Source organism: Hippopotamus amphibius, chromosome 11 (assembly GCF_030028045.1).
Source record: "Hippopotamus amphibius kiboko isolate mHipAmp2 chromosome 11, mHipAmp2.hap2, whole genome shotgun sequence".
Classification (NCBI taxonomy): Eukaryota; Metazoa; Chordata; class Mammalia; order Artiodactyla; family Hippopotamidae; genus Hippopotamus; species Hippopotamus amphibius.
Genome location: NC_080196.1, coordinates 43383971 through 43407117, shown reverse-complemented (window position 1 = coordinate 43407117; position 23147 = coordinate 43383971). Strand labels below are relative to the sequence as shown.

Below are 23147 nucleotides of genomic sequence, written 5' to 3'. Positions count from 1 at the left end.
TATTTAGGCATGCTGCCCTGAGCTAGAAGACAGCCCTTACTGAACCCACTTCACGGTCTCCTACATTTTTACATTCTCAAAGACAAACACAGAGGTCCCTTCACACACAGGATATCAGAAAGGGCACAAGACACGCAGGTAACTCTTAAGGTTGCGGTGCCTTTAATCACATTCTTTGGTCTCTTTTTCCCTGATATTTTTAAAAGAAAATATCTAAACTTGGGTACTTCTAGAACTTTCTGTTTATTAATTAAGGGTAGACTTCAACATCTCAATCTTTTTTTCTATCTCTTGAATAAAAATCAGTGGCGTGCGGACTCTGACTTGGGATGTGCTCTTCTCAGAAAGCTATCAGGACAAAACCACTGTAGTGGAAAAGACGCATTTCTGACCCCCCACCCCCCACCCCGATAGGGTGACAGACTGTCACGAGAGAATCCTGTGTGATCTTACCTTAGCAGAAAACAGAGAAGATGCTGGGAAACAAAAGGGAATGTATGAATACACTGATCTAAATGATGAAGTGCCCTGCAGCTGGAAAAAAATGAGAAGCTCTCTGTACCCTGCTGTGGTATAATCTCCAAAATATATTTGGAGCAAGGTATAGGAGAGTGTGTGTAGCATACAATATTTTGCTTAATAGAGTAGAGGAGGAGAGTGAGAATATCTAGCTATTCCATTCTATTCTACTCACATGTGTATATGGAAACAACGGGAGGTGTGTAAAGTGGTTGTCTATATGACAATGAGAAAATACTTTGTAAGGAACAGACTTGAAAGCTACTTCCCTGAATATCTTATTTAATCATTTTAAATTGAAGAACATTCAAATATTTTATGTAATCAAAAATTTAATCCAATAGATTGAAAAGGTTATACATAAACTCAAAGCATGATAAGGATGGAAACAAACTTGACAAAAAGTGTGTGATTAGAAACAAGCTAGAAATGTAAATTGAAGAAATATTTGGCCCTCTATAAAACATTGTGCAACTATTAAATCATTCTATAATTCTAAATTCCATAGACTTCAGTAATATAAGTAAATTATTATATTAGAAGTAATTATATGTCGAAAAATGACGTATTTGTCTTTTCTAAAAGTTAATTAAAATAAATTCTACAACCAGAGTGCAGATTAAAAAAATAAAAAAATTTTTTAAAAGAAGTAATTATAAGTAATGTAAATGATAAAGTAGTTGGGTAGGTCTCAGAGAAAGAAATTGGTTGAGGAAATGGAAGATTCTGCAATTTTGTTCCATTTGAAGGGTCAGTTTCAAATAGAAGGCAATCCTAAAAGTAGGTGATTGACTTAGAAATTTATTTCAGAGTAATAGTTATTTGAGCACAATTCCTCTACTGTCAGAGGTTCTTATTCTATTTTTAAGCAAATTCAGTTTATTTTTTGAACATCTTAATTGCATTGTGTATTATTTGCACTACACAAGTCATCATGCTACAGGAATTTAATAAGGAAATTGCCATGTCTACAATAGGCATACAGTTGAGATACGTTTTCTTTGATCCCAAGGTTGCAACTTTACTCTTGCTTTGTTTTCTGAGATGAAGAAATGATTCCTCTCATTTTATTTGAAACCGAGTGTGAAATTATAAGGTTGAATTAAAATGTATAGCATGAATATTTCAACAAAGATGCTTTCTGCTGCCAGTAGCAGGAAAAAAGCCAATAGATTTGGCTTTAATTTTTTAAAACATTTTATATAGCAGGTGGACTCCAGGTAGGGCATCTCCAGAGCAGATCGATGTAGCTGTCCATTGGCTAAATACATCCATCACCTCCAAAACATTCCCTGTGTTCCCCCACCTTTATTGTGGTAAGAATCCTTTCCATGAGATCTACCATCTTACCAAATTTTTAATTACACAAAAGGCAACTTAATTTCTCCCAGAGTATGATATTGGGATTTATAAAATGAAATCTATACTTGGTCTTTGTCCCCATTCCTGGCACAGAGCTCCTAAAACCCTTGGGATTCCCAAAGTAATGAGAGCCACAAAGGTGTCTGGTTATATTGACGAGCTGACATTTGGACCCCGCTTAAGGGTGGGGGCTGGTTGCTGGGAGAACGAACCCTGTGATCAGACCCACTTCCTGACCTCCAGGAAAGAGAAAGTGCTAAGAGGTTGAAACATAGCCAGGGGATTGCAGACACAGCAGAAAAGCCACCATCTCAGAGCCCCACGTGACGACACCAGCAACACTGGCAGCAGCAAAGCACCAATGACTCCACAGGCAAAAGAAGTGACCCTGAGAGCACCTTGCAATACCTCTGACAGAAGGACTCAAATATAAGGGGAGGCAGCTCAGGTAAGAGAAACCAAAGCTGTGTGCTCTAGTGTCGCCTACTGGAAAATAAAAGAAAAGCGTCTTATTTCTAAACCGTGGTATCCAAATTGAATCCTAAGTGTGTTGGCTACTTAAAATGTGCTGGCAGAGGACAACTCATCAAGCACCATGAAGAACCACAGCAACACTCTACCACAAAAGCAAATGGCAATTCTCCAGAAACCAATCTTAAGGTCATGGGTTATGGTGATCTACCTAATAGAGAATTCAACACAGCTGCCAGGAAGAAACTCAGCAAGCTCCAAGGAAACTCATAAAGGCAGAACAGAAGAAATACTTACCCAAAGAGACTGAAATGCTAAAAAAGAACCAAATAGATATTCTGGAGCTAAAGAACTAATAAGAAAGATGAAGAATGCATTAGAAAGCATTGGAAATAGAACAGACCATATGGAAGACAGAATTAGTGAGTTCAAAGATTGAAATGTAGAAGTGATACTAGTAGAAGAGGAAAGAGAAAGAAGATATTTTTAAAATGAGGAAATTCTGTGAGAGCCATTCAACCCTTTCAGGAAAGGCAACATTAGGGTGATGGGTTCCTCAGAAGAAGAGAGAGAGAAAAGAGGAGAGAGTTTATTTAAAGAAAGTGTAGCTGAGAACTCCCCAAACCAGGAGGAGAAACAGAATCTACAAGTCAATGAAGCAAATAGAGCCCCTTGTTAATTCCATGCAAAAATACCATCTCCAAGACATGCTATATTAAAATTGTCAAAAGTCAGTGACAAACATATATCAAAGCAAGATCCTTTTTGACCCACCTCCTAGAAGAATGGAAATAAAGAATAAACAAATGGGACCTAATGAAACTTAAAAGCTTTTGCACAGCAAAAGAAACCATAAACAAAACAAGAAGACAACCCTCAGGAGGGGAGAAAATACTTGTCAATGAAGCAACAGACAAAGGATTAATCTCCAAAATATACAAGCAGCTCATGAAGCTTAATACCAAAAAAGCAAATAAACCAATCCACAAATAGGCTGAAGACCTAAATAGACATTTCTCCAAAGAAGATATACAGATGGCCAACAAACACATGAAAAGATGCTCAACATCACTCATCATCAGAGAAATGCAAGTCAAAGCCACAATGAGGTATCACCTCACTCTGGTCAAAATGGCCATCATCAAAACATCTAGAAACAACAAATGTTGGAGAGGGTGTGGAGAAAAGGGAACTCTCCTGCACTGTTGGTGGGAATGTAAGTTGTTACAGCCACTATGGAAAACAATTTGGAGGTTCCTTAAAAAACTAAAAATAGAACTACCATATGATCCAGTATTCCCACTCCTGGGCATATACCCAGAGAAAACCATCATCCAAAAAGAAACATGTACCATAATGTTCATTGCAGCAATACTTATGATATCCAGGACACAGAAGCAACCTAAATGCCCATCAACAGATGAATGGATAAAGAAGATGTGGCACATATATACAATGGAATATTACTCAGCTATGAAAAGGAATGAAATGGAGCTATATGTAATGAGGTGGATAGACCTAGAGTCTGTCATACAGAGTGAGGTAAGCCAGAAAGAGAAAAACAATTACTGTATGCTAACTCATATATACAGACTCTTAAAAAAAAAATGATACTAATGAACCCAGTGACAGGGCAAGAATAAGGATGCAGATGCAGAGAATGGACTGGAGAACGCATACACACGAAGGGGAAGCTTGGCCAAAATGAGAGAGTAGCAAAGACATATTTACACTACCAACCTGTAAAATAGATAGCTAGTGGGAAGTTGCTGTATCACAAAGGGAGATCAACTTGATGATGGGTGATGCCTTAGAGGGCCAGGACAGGGAGGGTGGGAGGGAGTCGTGGGAAGGAGGGGATATGGGGATATATGTATAAATACAGCTGATTCACTTTGGTATACCTCAAAAGCTGGTACAAGAGTGTAAAGCAATTATATTCCAATAAAGAGCTTAAAAAAAAAAAGTCAGTGACAGGGACTTCCCTGGTGGTCCAGTGGTTAAGACTCCACACTTCCAATGCCGGGGGCTCAGGTTCAATCTCCGGTTGAGGAACTAAGGTCCCACATGTTGCACGGCACAGCCAAAGGAAAAAAAAGGCAATTGCAGAGAATTTTTTAAAGGCATCCAGGGGGAAAAGGATGGTAATCTGCAAAGAAACCCCCATTAGTCTATCAGAAGATTTCTTAGCAGAAATTCTACAGGCCAAGAGGGACTGGAATGACATTCTCAAAATACTGAAAGATAAAAACAGTCAGCCAAGAATATCCCACAAGGTTGTCATTCAGAGATGAAGGAGAAATAAAAACTTTCCCAGACAAACAAAAGCTGAGAGAACTCGTCAACATATACCTGCCTTACAAGAGATGTTAGAAGGAGCTCTTCTACCAGAAACAGAAATGAAACCGAACCCAGGTTCGGCTGCTTGATGCTCATAAGCCAATAATTTGAGAGGCAAGTGTCATTTAGAAAGGAAAGATGCTTTAATCAGAAAAGCCGACAATCTGGGGAGAAGGTGGACACCTGTCCAGAGACCAGCTCCAAGGATTCTGCTCAGCCATGACAGTTTTTAAAGGGAAGAATGGGGGAAGAGAATCTCAGTGAATCATCAAGGCAGGAGCACATCTGATTTATTTCACTTAGGGTCATACCCTCATGGTCCATTCATGTGGTTGCAAATGGGAAGACTTCATCGTTTTTATGGCTGATAGTATTCCAGTGTGTGTGTGTGTGTGTGTGTGTGTACCACATCTTTTTTTTATCCATTCATCTGTTGGTGGGCATTTAGGTTGTTTCCATAGCTTGACTATTGCAAATAATGCTGTGATAAACATGAGGGTGCATATATCTTTTCAGGTTAGTGTTTTCACAGTCTTTGGATAAATACCCAGAAGTGGGAGGATGGTGAAATGGGTAAAGGGGATCAACTACGTGAAGATCAATGGAAACTAAATCTGGCAATGAGCATGCTCTAGAGTGTACAAAAGTAGAATAGAAGGTTGTAACATAAAACTTATATAGTGTTATAAACCAATGTTATCTCAATAAAAAATAAATTTAAAAAAAAGAAAAAATCTGTAGTTTACTAAAAACATTAAATTTTACATGTACAAAGAGTGAATTTGTGGTAAGTAAATTATACCTCAAGAAGCCTGTTGAAACAGTCTTTCTTAAAAGAAAAAGCATCTTCCTAGCAAGACAGATAATCTAGAAGACATAAAGAAAAATATGTATTTAAATAAAAATTTAAATTTTATATACCTGGATTAAAGAAATTTTAAAGAAATATGTAAAGCTCAGAAAAATTTGCAACACACAAGGCTGACAATGGGTTAACTTTCTCATTATGTAAAATTGCCAATAAATCAACAAATAAATGAACAAAAATAAAAACATAAAACTGGGCAAAGATATAGACTATTTATAGAAGAGAATATACCAAAGGCCAATAAACATAAAATATTTACTCAAATACACCAATAATCAGAAAAGAATACAAATTCAAATAACAATGTGATGAAATATTTCTCCCCCAAATTGGCAAATACACTAGTCTGGTTTTTTAAATAAATGATTTAGAAGATTCTGTGGGAATGGATTTTCTCATATATTATTATACCATCATAAATGAGTAGTACCTTGGTAGTATCTATTAAAATTAAAAGTGCAAATGTCACATGATTGACATCAACAATAAAATCCACATCTATATATCTGCTATGTTCTGAATGTTTGTGCCTCTACAAAATGTATCTGTTGAAACCTAATCCCTAATGTGATGGTATTAAGAGGTGGGTATTAAGAGGTGGTATTAAGAGGTCTTTGGGGGTGATTAGGTCCTGAAGGTGGAGCACTTATGAATGGGATTAGTGCCCTTATAAAGGGCCAAAGAGACCAGGGTCTTCCATTTCTACCATGTGAGGCCACAGTGAGATATTTGCAGTCTGCAAACCCAGGAGGGGGTTTTCACCAGAACTCAACCTTGCTGGCACCCTAATCTCAAACTTCCCAGCCTCCAGAACTGTGAGATTTAAATTTCTGCTATTTATAAGCTACCCAGTTTATGGTATTTTATTGTAGTAGCCTGAATGGACTAAGATAATATCTATCTTAAAGAAACAATCCTACATGAGCTTAAAGAGACCTCTAATTGAATGTTTCTTGCACCAGGAGTTGAAATAATAAAATTATTTCCTAATTCTAAAAGGAAAACTGACAAATCTATCTTGATTATAAAAATTTCTGTGCACTAAAAAATTATAAAATATGTTAAATTTTGGTGTATATCCCTGGGTCATCAGATAATCCCAGACTTCCATCCTAGGTAAAAACATTCTAAATAAATTATTATATATGTGCCCAGGGTGACATATTAAAAAATGTAATTTAAAAAAAAAGAAACAGTCAATTTTCAGAGAAAGAACAGATGAATTGTGGTATAGCCATGCAAAAGAATAACATACCAAGTTTTAAGTGAATGAAGGTAGGACTAGCAACCTGGATAGCAAAAAAATCATTAACTACAAAAGACCCAGAATACCCAAAGCAACCCTGAGAAGCAAGAACAAAACCAGAGGTATCACACTTCCTGATTTCAAACTATGGTAAAAGGCTATAGTAATAAAAACAGTATAGTCTGGCATTAAAATGGACACATAGACCATAGCCTGATTCCTCCAGCTCCGTTTTTCTTTCTCAAGATGGCTTTGGCTGTTCAGGGTCTTTTATGTTTCCATACAAATTGTAAAATTTTTTGTTCTAATTCTGTGAAGAATGCCATTGGTAATTTGATAGAGATTGCATTGAATCTGTAGATTGCTTTGGGTAGTATAGTCATTTTCCCAATATTGATTCTTCCAATCCAAGAATATGGTATATTTCTCCATCTGTTTGTGTCATCTTTGATTTCTTTCATCAGTGTTTTATAGTTTCCTTAGTACAGGTTTTTGCCCCCCTAGCCAGACTTATTCCTAGGTATTTCATTCTCTTTGTTGTGGTGGTAAATGGAATTGTTTCCTTAATTTCTCTTTCTGCCCTTTCATTGTTAGTGTATAGGAATGCAAGAGATTTCTGTACATTAATTTTGTATCCTGCAACTTTACCAAATTCATTGTTAGCTCTAGTAGTTTTCTAGTGGCATCTTTAGGATTTTCTATGTATATTTCAAATGACCTAGTACTGTTTATTGAAAAGACCATCTTTCTCCCAACACTACGCAGTGCTACCATAGACCAGAGCATTTTATTTGGGAGGGGATCTGATTCTAGAAACTCTATTTTATTCCATCTTCCTGTTTGCCTACACCCAAGCTAATATCACTATGTTGATTAACATACCACAATATGTTAACTAATATAGCCAATACCATACAACAGAAACTAAAAAGGCTTTTGTTATCTTGTACTAATTTTCTTCCAGGTTTGTCCTTATTTTTGAAAATTTCCTAGGTGATTCTAAGGGTATAGAATTTACTATAGAATTTTAAATTTAGTTTGGCAATTTTCTCTCTCACACACACCAGAAAAAAAAAAAAAAAGTCTGAAAAAAAAAGTAAACAATCGAGGAAGCAAAAGTCCTTACCTTGATTTTCAATGAAAATTTAATTCAATATAGATTAATTCAGAGATAATTAATGTTTAAAATACATACTCTCACTATCTCTAATCTTTACTTTCACCAGTTACATAGGTTCATTGACTTCTCCCAATGATGTTTTGTAGTTTCAGTATAAAAGTTTTGTTCATATCTTGTTAGATTTATTCCTAGATATTTGATATTTGGGGGTGCTACTCTGAATGGTATCATTTTCTCAATTTTGATTTTTCTTCATTTCTGGTAGAGCAGAATAGAATTGGTTTTTTATATATTGGCCTTTTTACCCAGCAATACTGTTCATCTTACTTACTAAATCTATTAGTTTGTCTACTATTTTTATTTCAAAGTACATGATTAAACTGACTAAATATTGACAATTTTACTTCTCTTGCTACCCTTATACATTTTCTTTATTTTTCTCTCCATTTTTCATTGTCTACCAACTCCAATATTCCAAACATCAAGAAGAAAATTTTCAATATTTCGCCAGTGAGTATGATGTGTGAAGCAGAAAATCTAATTTTCTTAGATTAAGAAAATTCCTTTTGAATGAGTTCTTTAACACTAGATTTAAAAATTTTTTAAAAATCAAATGAAGAACAGAGGTTGAATCCTGTCAAAAGATATTTTATAATTCTATCCACATGGTCATATGCCTTTTCTCCTTCTTTAGTTAACACATTAACAGAAGTCCTAGCCAGCATAGTATAACAAGAGAAGGAAATCAATGGTGTGCTATAATGTTAGATCTGAAATTTGAATTGCTGCCAAGACATCTTCAAGCCTCAAGGGGCCCCAAACTGTGAGTTCCCCTGCTTTCACCAAATTTGTTCCTCCACCCAGCTACTTCCCCTATCATCCTGAACAGCTGCACTGCCCCTGATTCTCAATCTAAGGTTTCACATCCCTACCAGCTAATGAAACTATTCAAAAAAACCAATAACATCCTCCCATGAAATCCCGGGGGACCCCATTCTCTTTATACAAAGGCTGCCTCCCACAGCTCCTACTTATTCACAGTGCTCCTGAGTGCAGCCTCCATGTGTCCCTACAAGGGGCACTGTGTCCTCCTCCCTCAAGCTGAGAGTCTACGTGGTAAACTGCTATCAACCTCATCTGTCCATTTGGAGTGTTGTGTGTTCAGCCATCTCATACTATTTAGGGTAGGGGACCTTCCATCTACAGGATGAAGAGGAAGTGGTCAGAACACATGCAGATCAGAAAAAAAAAAAAAGATATAAAATTATGCCTATCCTCATTTGATATGATGGTTTACATTAAAAAAAAAATCCAAAGGAATGCCCCTCACAAAAAAACCCTCCTGGAACTAAATTGCAGATTTCAAAATCAATCAAAAAAGCAATTCATATGTCTATATGTGGCAATGAAGAAATAAAACAGAAATTAAAAATATAATATCCCTTACAATAAGGCCAAAAGAAAGAGAGAGAGAGAGAGAGAGAGAGAGAGAGAGAGAGACTTAGGTATAACTTTAACAGAACATGTAAAGAAGTTGTAAACTGAAAGGCTGATGAAAGAAATCAAAGATCTAAATAAATGGAGAGACTTACCATATTTATCAGCTGAAAAATTGAACGTAATAAAGATGTCAGTTCTTTCCCAAATTGACATCCTGGTTTAAATGAAATTTCAATCCAAACCCTAGCAAAATCTTTAATAGCTGTAGAAAAGTTATTCTAAAACATTTATGAAAAAGCACATGAATTAGGATAGATAAAATGAATTAGGTGAAGAAAAATAAACTTGTGAGGTCACTCTAACCAAATTTAAAACTTTTTTATAGCTACAATGATCAAGAGTGATGGCTATTTTGCAGGTATAGGCATTTAGATTGATGGGAAAATATAGAAAATCCAGGAATAGATCTACAGCAGCTCACTTTTGACAAGGGAGGTGAAACACCTGTACTCTGAAAACTGTAAGACATTGAGCAAATAAACTGAAGATGACACAAATAAATGAAAAGATATACTATGCTGATGAATTGGAAGAATTAATATTGTTAAAATGTCCATACTACCAAAGGAATCTACAGATTAAATGCAATCCCTATCGAAATTCCAATGGCATCGTTCACAGAACTAGAGCAAATATTCCTAAAAAATTTTAAGGATGTACGGAAGACACTGATTAGCCAAAGCAGTCTTAAGAAAGAATAACAAAGCTGGGGGCTTCATGCTCCCTGATTTCAGACTATATTACAAAGCTATAGTAATCCAAACAGTATGGTATAGGCATAAAAACAGACGCATAGAACAGTGGAACAGAAATAAACCCACACATGTATGGACAAAATAAATTAATTTACAAAAAAAGTCAAGCATACACAATGGGGGAATGACAGACCCTTTAATGAATGATATTGGGAAAATCAGAAAGCTGCATACAAAGCAATAAAAGTTGACCACTATCTTACACCATACACAAAAATTAACTCAAAATGGATTAAAGACGAATGTAAGATCTGAAGTCATAAAACTCCTAGAAGAAAGCATAAATGGGATGCTACTTGACATCTTGGCAATGATTTTTTGGATTTGACACCAAAAGCAAAGGCAAAAAATGTAAAAAAATCAAGCAAGACTACATCAAACTAAAAACTTTCTGCACAGCAAAGGAAACCATCAACAAAAGGAAAAGACAACCTCCTGAATGGAGGAAAATATTTGTGAATGATATGTCTAATAGGAGGTTAATATCTAAAATATATAAAGAGCTCATAAAACTTATTTTTTTTAATTTGATTAAAATAGGTGAGAGGATATGAGTAAACATTTTTACAAAGAAGACACACAGATGCCCAGCAGGTACATGAAAAGGTGCTCAACATCACTAATTATCAGAGAAATCAAAATCAAACCACAAGGTAATATCACTTCACACGTGTTAAAATGGATTTTATTTAAAAAACAACAACAACAACAACAACAAAAGAACAAGAAATAACAAGTGCTGGCAAGAATGTGGAGAAAAGGGAACACTTGTGCACTGTGGGCAGAAATGTTAGTTTGTGCAGCCACTGTGGAAAACCCTATGGAGTTTGCTCAAAAAATTAAAAAGAGAACTACCATATGATCCAGCAATTCCACTTCTGGATGTTTATCTAAAGAAAATGAAAACACTAACTTGAAAAGATATATGCACTCCCATGTTTGTTGCAGCATTATTTACAATAGGCAAGATATGGAAACAACCTAAGTGTCCAACGATGGATGAATGGATAAAGAAAATGTGATATAGATAGATGAGCTAGAGATAGAGACACAGAGAGAGAGAGAGAGAGAGAAGAAAATATTATTCAGCCACCAAAAAAAAAAGAGGAATTTTGCAATTTGAGACAATGAGGATGGTCCTTGAGAGCGTGATGCTAAGTGAAATACATCAGACAGAGGAAAATGCTATACGATTTCACTTATATGTGGAATCTAAAAAAACAGACAAAAATGAGTTCATAGATACAAAGAACACATTTGTTGTTGCCAAAGACAAGGTGTGGTGGGTAGGCAAAATGGGTGCAGAGGGTCAAAAGGTACAAACCTCCAGTTATAAAATTAAAAAATCATGGAGATGTAATGCACAGCATGGTGACTGTAGTTAATAATATAGCATTGCATATTTGAAAGGTGCTAAGAGAGCAGATCTTAAAAGTTCTCATCACAAGAAAAGAAATGTTAACTATGTATGCTGAAGGAAGTTAACTAGATTTATTCTGGTGATTGTTTTGCAATATGTAGAGATATTGAATCCTTATTTTGTATACAAGAAGCTAATATAATGTTATATGTCAATTATACCTCAGTTTTAAAAAATAAGAGAGTATTCTTTGAGAAAAAAATTTCGTTTTAGTCAATGTCAAAATGTAAAGCCATCCTAGGCACAAAAACAACTAGGAAATGGTTAAAAGTATGATGGGCGGATGAGACAGAGGAGCAGACAGAAAGAGTAACAAATCCTCTTAGGACCTTCTCTGACGAGTGCATACGTACACACACACACACACACACACACACCCTTATTGTCTATATCTGGCAGCAGGACATTGCCTGGACTTCCCATTTCCTGGGCTCTTACTGTTTGATGGTATTCTGATCCTATGTATAAAAAATCAGCCTCCTAAATGAATGAAAATAAATCCACAAAAAAAGGTAACAATAGGCAAAATCTAATGTCACTGAAAAGTGTTCAGTCTGCTGCTAGCATCTCAAGAGATTTCTGCAAAATAGAAAGTAGGTTAGAATGATATAATGAAAAACCTGAGTCTTCTTATGCAGAAAGTTACAGGCTTCCTGGTAAACGAAGTAGATTCTGAGTGGACCCAGAAACACCTCCTAGTTCCTAAAGGCACATGTGACAGAGAAGAATGGAGCACGAGACCATCAGTAGCTTCAAATACCCACTCCAATAGTTCTAGCACTAACTTTACACAGATGTGAAACCCCACATTGGACCTCATGGCCTATAACTAACTGAGACAATTCTCTTTGATGTGTTTCATGTTCGCAAATTTCAATTTAAAACAGACAACAACAAACACAGATCATAAGGTGTGCACTAAGCAGAAAAAAATGAGAATGAACAAAAGAATGCGCTGTGATTGTGGATGACTCTATACGGTGTTATGAATTTTTTAAGCATTTTTTAAAAATAGAGATGTTGAGAATTCTGGTGCTTTTAAGAATATGAGTGGAGAACTTGCATCATTAGAAGTACAGAAGTAGAAAAAAACAGGACGTTCCTTGACTTGTACTAGTAGAGATCTTTCTGAGGACAAGGTAAACCCAAAGTGTAGGAAGGAGGTAAGCTCCCTGAAACTGGAATTTTCTGTCAGAGTTTCTCTCCTGTTCCATCTATACAACAGAAGTTCCTTCTGCTCCCTTGTGAATCTGTGCCCTTAGATAATTCAAAACAAGGGAGTTTTCCAGGCTTCTTCTAGATCTCTTCCTAAAAATGCTTCAACTGGGAACTGAGGTGTGAGCTCAGAGAATTTCTCTGATGTACTGAAACACAATAGAGCAGGGTTAGATGTGGGCTACTCCTACACGGTTTCTTCCACCAGTGCTCTTTAGATTACCTTCTTTGCAAGTTTTCATCACAGCACCGCTCAGAACAGCCACTCCTGAGGAGACACTTGGAGGAAGAGGATGGTGAAGGAAGCCCTGATTCGGGGACCACTCACACTGGCCACCATGATGAACCCCTGAGGAGGTGAAGACATCGTGGGTGAGTGTACAGTTGAGGGGTGTGGATTTACCATTGTGAAGAATTTATTTTATATCAGAGTATAGTTGATTACAATGCTGTGTTAGTTTCAGGTGTACAGCAAAGTGATTTAGATATATATATACACACACACATATACATATGTAATTCAGATATATATACAGATATATATATAGACATATAGATATATGCATATATCAGATATATATAGAGAGAGATAAGAACAGATATATATATATACATCTGTTCTTTTTTAAATTTTCTTCCCATTTATGTTATTACAAAATATTGGGTAGAGTTCTGTGTGCTATACAGTAGGTCCTTGTTGGTTATCTATTTCATATATAGTAGTGTGTGTATCTGTTAATCCCAACCTCCTGAAGAGAATTGAAAAAAACACCGAAGAGTTTGCTGAGTCATGGAAGTAGCCTATGAAATGTCAGTTCCCCTGAATCTGAATTGTTCGGCTTATTTTCCCTCCAAGCCAAAACCCCAGCCTCAAATCTATGCTTAGTTCATAGATTAAATTTCATCATGTCCCGTGGCATCGCTCTGCTCACCAAGGGCCTTTTTCTCTTTCCAACATCAGAACCAGCTCCTGCATCCTGAAGGCTGTTCTGGCATTAATTAATGACAGCTCCTAATATGTTTCTCCAAATATATTGCCTTTCTTTAAAAGCAATTTATGAGCCTACTACTCCTAACCTACTCTAAACACTTTTTCAAAGGTGTTACTAAGTTATCTATCCAATTTCTTAGAGTAACCAGGTTCATACCTCTTCTGTGCCACATTTAAAGTAGCATGTCATTTTTTTGTTTGTTTGTTTCCAAGACATTTTATACTTTCCAGGTTTGGGCACGGGAGATGAGGAGGAAGAAGAGGATGTGGGTTCGATCCCTGGTCTGGGAAGATCCCACATGCCATGGAACAGCTAAGCCCGTGCACCACAACTACTGAGCCTGCACTCTAGAGCCCGTGAGCCACAGCTACTGAGCCCACATGCTGCAACTACTGAAGCCCACGTGCCTAGAGCCCATGCTCCGCAACAAGAGAAGCCACCGCAATGAGAAGCCCACGCACTGCAACAAGGGGTAGCCCCTGCTCGCCACAACTAGAGAAAGCCCACACACAGCAACAAAGACCCAATACAGCCAATAAATAAATAAATAAATTTATTTTAAAAGATGGTTAACTCATTGTTCTAAGAAACACAGAATCAAATAAAATAAGTATGCTTATGTGTGTTTTTTTTTTAATTTTATTGAAGTATAGTTGATTTACAACATTGTGTTTAACTTCTGCTGTACAGCAAAGTGATTCAGTTATATACATATATACTTTCTTTTTCATATTCTTTTCCATTATGGTTTATCCCAGGATGTTGAATATAGTTCCCTGTGCTGTAGAGTAGGACCTTGTTGTTTATCCATCTTATACATAATAGTTTGCATCAGCTCATCCCAAACTCCCAGTCCTTTCCTTCCCCCTTCCTCCCTCCCCTTCCCCCTTCCTCCCTCCCCCTTGGCAACCACAAGTCTGTTTTCTATCTGTGTCTGTTTCTGTTTCATAGATATGTTCATTTGTGTCATATTTTTGATTCCACATATAAGTGATATCATATGGTATTTGTCTTTCTCTGTCTGTCTTACTTCGCTTAGTATGATAATCTCTAGGTCCAGCCATGTTGCTATAAATGGCATTATTTCATTCTATTCATGGCTGAGTAGTATTTCATTGTACATGTATACCACATCTTTTTTATCCATTTATCTCTCTGTGGACATTTAGGTTGTTTCCATGTCTTGGCTATTGTGAATAGTGCTGCTATGAGCACAGGGGTGCATGTATCTTTTTGAATTATAGTTTTGTCTGGATATGCCCATGAGTGGGATTGCTGGATCATATGACAACTCCATTTTCACATGTATATTTTAAATAACAAAGAGCTATATAATGCCAAGGTATAGCATGATTATTAAAGTGTAACTTCATGTTTGGTTGTTTGTTTCAAAAATTTGGGCAGCATATGGTGGAAAACCTAGGAACTTAAAATCTCAGTTTGTCAACCCAAACTACCAGTCCTGTCACCTCCAGCCAGTAAAGCTCTAAAGAAAGGATAAAAACAGATTAGTTATGGTTCTTTAGCCCCCTCTGCTCCTCCATTCTGTATTCACAACACCTGCTTGGTCTATGGCTTTTTCCACTCAATTTCAGTCTCCTGCCCAGACCTTTGTCCTGCTATGTCATGGTTATTGACAACAGTTATTGAAGCCTGAAGCAAAAAAGCCAAGCCAAGGAAAAGAGAAGAGAAATGGAATACAATAGAATCTGCAAAACATTTCCCAACCATGATTCATGAAGTCGACAAATATTTAGTGAGGTACCAAGCACTCCTCGGAGTGCTTGGTGTAAAACATGGTTTCTGGGAATTCCCTGGTGCTCCAGTGATTCGGACCCCAAACTACCACTGCAGCGGGCAAGAGTTGGATCCCTGGTCAGGGAACTAAGATCCCATGTGCTGCTCAACATAGCCAAAAACAAAAAAAAAAGAACCAAACAAACAAAAAAACCAAGGTTCCTATCCATAGGAAACTCACGTTCTTGCACTGAGACAGATAATTTTTTCAAAACACATATTTCATAAGTAACTAAATTCCATAGTGTGCTAGCAATGAGGTAAGTGCTATGAAAAGTAAGAGACTGGGTGATTAGAGATAAGCTTAAGAATTAAAATGATGGATTCATTATTTACTTACTTAACAAATATTTCTGAAATCTTACGATGTGCCATGAACTCTACAAGGTACTGGAGGTACAGAGTGAACAGGACATAGCATCGCAGTGCCTCAGGGAGTGTACACAACCCTCCATACCCCTAAGATTGAAAAGACAGAAATGAGAACTGATATCAAACCAGGCCAAATAGGAACCAACACGACTTGGTAGACAATTTCTTATGCTCTTTTGTTTAATGAAGTCCTCTCCCCTCCCCCTATACCCTACCTCCCGGTTTTTACCTTCCTGCTCTGGAATGCTCACTCATCAGCTGCCTATGTGGGGACTTAAGGCACAAAAGTCTACTAGGAGAGGGTGTCTTTGGCCAGTTTATGTATGAATTTGATGGAGATGAGCGGTTCTACATGGACGTGGCGAAAAAGGAAACGGTCTGGCAGCTGCCTAACAATCTTACCAAGTTTGAAACTCAGAGTGCCCTGAGAAGCATTGTTATGTCAAAAAGAAATCTGGACATCTTGATAAAAAATTTCATCTTTACACCTGCCACCAATGGTAAGTGTGGCCTCTCTTCACCGTATCTACCTCATGTTCCAGGTCTCTCTTTCGTCCCCAGAGTAGCTACTCTTCCCATTACACTCTAAATTCTTTCTACCTCATTGCCTGGCAAATACCCAGTCCCCAACTATAGATTTAATCTTGAAATATCCCTCCCCTAAGTTCTATGAGCCACTCCTTGTATTCCTGTAAGAGGATACTCCCCATCTCGTGGCCTAAGTAGCACATGAGATTCTGGCAGTGGAACGGCTGGAAGAAGGACCGCGGTTCTTGCCTCCTTTGAAGAAAGAAGTCAGCAAAGAGACCAAGATTGTGAAATAGAGACAATGTTTGTTAGCAGCAAAGTCCATGTAGAAGAGCATACGGATAAACTCAGAGTTCAGAGTCGTTGTTTTTGTTGTTGTTGTTTTAATGGGTCTCAAAATTCTGTGACAGATTTTTGGTCAAGTTGTTTCCAATAAGAAGTACTGATTTGGGCTTCCTAGGTGGCACGGTGGTTAAGAATCCGCCTGCCACTGCAGGGGACACGGGTTCGATCCCTGCTCCAGGAAGATTCCATGTGCCATGGAGCAACTAAGCCCGTGTGCCACACTATTGAGCCTGTGCTTTAGAGCCCATGAGCCACAACTATTGAGCCCATGTGCCGCAATTACTGAAGCCCACACACCTAGAGCCCATGCTCCGCAACAAGAGAAGCCATGGCAATGAGGAGCCCGCACACCACAACAAAGAGTAGCCCCCACTCACCGCAGCTAAAGAAAGCCCCCGCACAGCAAAAAAGACCCAACACAGCCAATAAAAATAAATAAATAAATAAATATATTTTTTTAAAAGTACTGATTTTAAAACTAAAAACTGCCACACACAAAACAAATGGTCCACAAAATGTTCTCCTCCCCTTCTGAAGGTTTCATGATGCATTGTTATGGTAAATCAGTCTTTTACTATCACATTTAAATGGCCAACTTACTCCAAATGGAGTGAGTTGCCTGCAACAGGAGCAGCTTAGGCTGCCTATAAGGGGGGCAGTTTTCTGGGTTGTCTCTGGCCACTCCTCTTGCTTGTGTCCATATTTGGTTTGACTCAGGGGCCTTCCTGGTGGGCACACACATCTCTCAGCCAAGATGGATTCTGGCGAGAAGCTTTCTGGGAGGTTGGCAGGACATATTATGGTCTGGCATCTCCTTCCTCCTTTTGTTCCTCCCTAGACTGAGGACCTCTGCTGCACATGCATTGGGCTGGGACATCCCCTTGCCCACAAGAATGAGGAAGTTGTGGTCTCTTTGTGTTTCACATAATCAGGGTCCAATGCTCCTGCTGGTATCTTACCTTGAAGTGTCAGCAGGAAACCAGTTGTAGCTGCTCAAGCCCAGGGCCTATCTGTCTCCTATCTCACACACACTGACCCACACACTATGCCCTGTAGATTCCCAAGGAGGGGAGAATGTTCTAAGCTTCATAGCGATTCAAAAGAAGAGGATAGTTCAATGTATATGTATAAATGAATCATTTTGCTATATACCTGAAACTAACATAACATTGTTAATCAACTATATTCCAATATAAAATAAAAATTTTTTAAATAAATAATTTTTTTTTAAAAAGAAGAGGACAGTTTGAAAGAGAATTTACAATACAGTTCAGAGGACAGTTCAGAATCTGTGGGTAAAGATGACAGCACCCTTTCTGAAGTCACCATAGATAGCACTAATCTTCCTCATCCAGAAGATGGAAGAGTCAAGGCAGAAGTTTTGGACACTCCTGCCAGTAAAAATAATAATAAATGGTAACAGTAATAATAATAATAATGAATACATAATCTAAGAAAGAAGTAAAAATGAAGAGAGCTTGTGGCTGACTGTAAAGTGGTCTGAAAGGACATAGGAAATAACACTAACAGCTGGGGGGACTCCCTCAAACTGATTAAGAAATGCATTGCACAGTTGTCAAAAATTCAATCCATGTTTGGTCTTCATTGTAGAAATCCCTAAAGTGGCTGTGAAACAGGAGGGAAGGGGGCAGGGCACAACCTTTGAAAGAATGACATCACCTGAGGACATAACATAAACTGCTTAGAACCAAATGGGTCCAAGATGTGGACAAGTCAACTTCCAGGCACCATGATAGTCCCAAGGCTGAGGATCAAAAAGTGGGCAGTGGCCCAATTCTGGAATACTCTGCCCACTCATTAGCCTATGAAATTACCCACCCTTGCAAAAACCAACAACCCCCATACCCTGGTGCCTTTCTCACCTTCTGAGGTGGCCCACACTCTGACTGTGGAGTGTGTTTCTCTCTAAATAAATCTCTAAATAAACTTCTTACCTTTGTCTCTCACTGAATTCTCTGTGTGATGAGATATCAAGAACATGAGCTTCATTAAGTTCTGAAACCAGGTGTGTGATCTCAGTTGGAAGATCTTGGATTTTGGCTGAGTTTGAGTCCCAGCCTCGTGGATTCAAGTCCCAATCTGAGGTGCATGGTTTCGGCTGTGTTTCCCAAATCTTTGTGATCCTGGGGAGTCCCAACACCCTCATCTGTCCAGTGGACAACATGTTTCCTCCTGTGATCAACATCACTTGGTTTTACAATGGACACTTCATTGCAGAAGGTATTGCCAAGATCACATTTATCCCCAAAAGTGACTGCTCCTTCCTCAAATTCAGTTACCCCACTTCCCTATGGTGACGATTTCTATGACTGCAAGGTAGAGGACTGGGTCTGGAAGAGCCAATCATCAAGCACTGGGGTGTGTTTAAATCTCATCATTGTTTGTGTATCCTCCAGTTCTTTCCGGATCCAATGCCTATGCCCTGAACCCCAAGGGCCACAACTTTATTTCCAACATTGGCAGAGTTTTCTAATAATTGACTTTACTCTTCTGCCAAAGTTCAGGAGTCTTGTACATTTCCAAATGCACACACCCTTCTCCACAACAAGTTGGTCTACATACGGTGTCCTTTTGAAGCCAAATCCAGCCTCTGTACCCTAACACTGAATTAAATCTTGGAGACAGTTTTGGCTGAAGTAGAAAGAAATAGCTTTATTGCTTTGCCAGGCGAAGGGGGCCACAGTGGGCTAATGCCCTCAAGACTGTGTGTTCTGCCCTGGAGGGGGTAGTGAGGAGTCTTACATTATTCAAGGAAAAGGGCATGGTCAGCTCATGGACATCTTCTGATTGGTTGGTGGTGAGGTAAGTGGAAGTCAGCATCATCAACCTTCTGGTTCCAACAGGTCTGGGGTCTGTGTGCTTGCAGGCAGCATACAATTAACTTCCTCCATCTAGTGGGGGTTTGGTATCTGCAAAACAGCTCAAAGATAATGTGTATCCCTTGAGGGGGAACCAGGACCCTGTCCCAAGCCTGCACTATTGTTTCTTGACTGCTCCTCCCTTGTCTCTGCATCCCCTCTCTTCCCCAGTTAGCGTCTGTTTGAACTTGCCCCACTGCAACTCAGGGAAGGTCATGGAGGCTGAGAGAAGCTTATTTTCTGTAATCAAGAAATGAGGGACACAGAAAGGCTTTTGTGCCCAGTTACCCCACAGAGTTTGTTCATTTTCTCTGTCTTTTAGCTAGGGCTAATTCGGGTCCTACACAAGAATGGGAGCCCTTGTGTTGGAAGGTTCCCAGAAATCTGAGCTCCATGTAAACTGTTTCTCAGGCCATGTTAATACTATGCAGCCATGGGACTTCCCTGGTGGTCCAGCGGTTAAGAATCCTTCCAATGCAAGGGACACGGGTTCGATCCCTGGTCAAGGAACTAAGATTCCACATGCCGCAGGGCAACTAAGCCCTTACACCACAGCTACTAAGCTTGCACTCTCCAGGAGCCCACACACCACAACTAGAGGGAAGCCCGTGCACCGAAACTCAGACCTGATGCAGCCAAATAAATAAATAAATAAATAAATAAATAAATAAATAAATAAATTTAAAATTAACAAAACAAAACAAAACTCCATGCTCCCAATGTAGGGGGCCTGGATCTGATCCCTGGTCAGGGAACTAGATCCCGCCTGCCACAACTAAAGATCCCAAATGCTGCAAATAAGACCTGGTGCAATCAAATAAATAAATGAATATATTTTAAAAAATACCATGTAGCCAAAGCGATATCATTCCATAGTAAATCGGGGCTCTTTTTTTCCTCCCTGTACTCCCTTTTTGCTCTCCCTCTCCCTGCCATTTAGGTATCAGTGAAGATAAAGCATACTGCCTCACCTCAGTGAAGTATTTTTATACCTAACATGCAAAACAGGCAGGCGAAGGCGGGTATGTTAAAAGAGAAGTCTAAATCTGCGCAAGAGACCAGACGTTGAAATAAAGTATTTTAAACACACACACAAACAAATGGATTTTGAGAATACAAAGTCAGAAACATGTTGCCATAAATGTTGGATTTGTGAAGGATGCAGAATAATGTAAGAGCTTTCCTCCCATTTTCACCCCAATGAAACTCTCTAGGTGGGGATGAGATAGAAATTAGAGGTGAGAACAATAGAATAAGATAATGTTGCCTCTATCTTAGAAAATGCCCTGCACTTTGCTCTTATTTGGGTTAATATCAAGGAGAAAGGAGAGCTGGAGGTGGTTGGCTGGCTGACAGCGCCACACCAGAGGCAGCCTCTCTTCCCTGTAGGCACCTTCATTTGGCAATAGCATAAATACAATATAAACGCACTCTGTGCTCATTCATAAATTATGTTTATTAGTATATTATGTTTAATTGGGGTTGTTTTATTGTATGAGACTTTGTAAATTGACTGAGATTTCCATAATGTGTTAATACCACCCTATTTCAAATTTGCATATGATATAATCCTTTAATAACCGCCAAATGGGCAGTTGAGAAGACCAAAGAGGTGATATGTATAAAACACTTAGCCTAATGGGTGGCAGATGGAAAGCCCCAAATATATGTGAACTATGAGTGTAATTCGCATTACCTGGACTCGAACCTCCAATCTCAATGTCCAAACTCTGCGGGCCCCGTTTCATCCATGCTGAACATTCTTGTACATCTTTACACCAATTCCAGGCACAAGGCATTATTAATTTTCTTCTTTCTTGCCCTCTCTCCTTCTTCCCTTTTTTATTTCATTGTGGTAAAATAGGCATAACTAAAATTTACCATTTTAACCATTTTAAGGGTGTAGTTCAGTGGCATTAACTACATTCATATCGTCATGCAACCATCACCACCACCCATCTCCTGAACTTCTTTGTCATCCCAAACTGAAACTCTGCACCCAGTAAACAATAACTCTTTATTTCCATCCTCCCTCCAGACCCTGGTAACCCCCATTTTTATCTCTATAAATTTGACTAATCAAGATACTTAATGTGTGTTATCATACAATATTTGTCCTTTTGAGACTGACATTTTACCTAGCATAATGTCTTCAAGGTTCAGCCATGTTGCAGCCTATGTCATTTTTTTCCTTCCTTTTTAAGGTTGAATAATATTCCATTGTGTGTATATACCCCATTTTGTTTATCCAATTATCCATCAATGTACGTTTGAGTTGTTTCTGCCTTTGGCTACTGAATGATACTTCTATGGACATTGCTGTTCCAGTCCCTGCTTTCCATTCTTTGGAGATACGGATACCTCCAATTGCTAGGTCATATGGTAACTGTGTGTTCAGTTTTTTGAGGAACTGCCATACTGCTTCCCACAGTGGCGGCGACATTTCACATTCCTATCAGCAATGCACATCAGTTCCAATTCCTCCACATCCATGCCAACACTTGTCATTTTCTGAGTTTTTGAAAATGGTAACTCTTATAAACAAAATATTTATCAAGAGAAACAAACAGAATCAACAAATAAAATTATTTTGTATTTACATAAAATTCAAAGCCATGTATACATAAGAAAAATAGGAAGGCAATATTCACAAATTCAGAGTAATAATTTCCCCTTAAGAGAAAAGATGGTAATTAGAAGGTGCCCACAAAATGCTTCTGGAAGGCTGGCTGTGTTCCGCTTAGGACCTGTGTAGTTTATTACTGATGAAACGCTGCACACAGGTTTATGAAACTCTCTCTGCAGAAGTTACATGTCACTCTTAAAGAAATGTTACTATTTAATCCTTGATTATGTAAACCTCGTTCTCAAGTCATGAGCTAAAGAACTGTGTATATAGCTTTTCTAGATATAAATCCAGGTCAGGAGATTCAATTTACTTCGGGAAATGTGTTCTTTAAAGTTAATGATGTGTTTACGCTTAAGAGAAGTGAAGACCTTTTAAACTAATAAAAATTTAAGATCCAATGCCCGAGGATGTGGATCAATGAGGAAAATAATTGTTGGAAGCATTGTGGTGATTCTTACCTATCCCATCCTCATTAAAGGACCCCAGGCTCAATTCAAGATAAAAAGATTACATGAGGCATCTATTGTTGGACAAGATATAGCAAAACAGTGAGTATCTTCTGTTGAATGGTGTGACTCCTTCTTGGGAAAGTTCTAGAGGCAAAGCCTCAAAAAAAAACATCACCAGCGATGCTTTAGGGCAAGTGGCAGATGCCAAGTTTAGAAAAGACCTAAAACTGGAAGTAGTCACTTCATGTGTACATCACAAAGCAAGACAAGAGGGAAGAGGTAAGCACTTCATGGAAAAGTAAAAACCCTGAGAAATTTAAAAAAAAAAATGGCGGGAGAC

At 38.2% G+C, this 23147-nt stretch overlaps 1 pseudogene; it reads left to right on the top strand.

Annotated features, from left to right (window-relative positions):
- Positions 1-13118: 13118 nt before the first annotated feature.
- On the top strand, positions 13119-19297 carry LOC130830894 (SLA class II histocompatibility antigen, DQ haplotype D alpha chain-like; annotated as a pseudogene).
- Positions 19298-23147: the final 3850 nt, after the last annotated feature.